We start from the raw sequence: 913 nt of genomic DNA on the forward strand, positions 1-913 counted from the left end.
AGGATAAAATTAACTTGTATAAGATATACAGTATACACTCCTGCGGGTAACCTGAAATATCATTAACACTCCCTTTTATCTTATTTAATCTAGGTAACCTTGTCTCCTCTTGTTAAATTTTTCCATAAGATATACAGTATACATCCCTGCGGGTCGCCTGAAATATCATTAACACTCCCTTTTATCTTATTTAATCTAGGTAACCTTGTCTCCTCTTGTTAAACCCAGGGATCTCCAAACAAAGATTTCTGGCACCTCTGTTTCCACGGTGGTTGTTAGCAATGAGGTAAAAATCATTTATCCATGGTGTATATTCTTTAGAAATGTCTTCCCCACGTAATCTTTTATTATGTTCCGGAGGGAGAAAATAATAAATCTGAGTTGAGTGAGTGAGTGAGTGAGTGTGTGAGTTAGTGAGTGGTTTAAAGTTTGAATATGAATATAATTTTTCNAGAGGAGACGGAAAAAGTTCGAGAAGAAGGCCAAGATCCGTAATCAGATAAAATCATTGGTAATTATATTTAGACTGGGTCAAAAGGAGAATTTCCACAAATATTCTTTGAAATCAATAATATTTAGGAACCATCAGAACCGCACATGGATTCGATCCTAAGAACTCGTTTTTAATATAAATAAACCTTTGATAAAATCTATTTCTTTGAATTTTAATTCAAACTATCTTTGTTACCTTTAAATTTATACAAAATTATTATTTTCATTTTTCACTATTCACCCTACTTTTCTTGCTGTGAAATGTAAATTAGCATCAGGATCCTTTGGATCTGAGTTTGAAAAAAATTGCAGATCCACCGATTTGGATCCAAAGGGCAAATTTTCAACTATAAGTCAAATAAAAATCATGACTGACTGACTGACTGACTGACTGACTGACTGACTGACTGACTGACTGACT

This window comes from Eurytemora carolleeae, unplaced genomic scaffold, assembly GCF_000591075.1.
Source record: "Eurytemora carolleeae unplaced genomic scaffold, Eaff_2.0 scaffold2099, whole genome shotgun sequence".
In the NCBI taxonomy this organism is placed as follows: Eukaryota; Metazoa; Arthropoda; class Copepoda; order Calanoida; family Temoridae; genus Eurytemora; species Eurytemora carolleeae.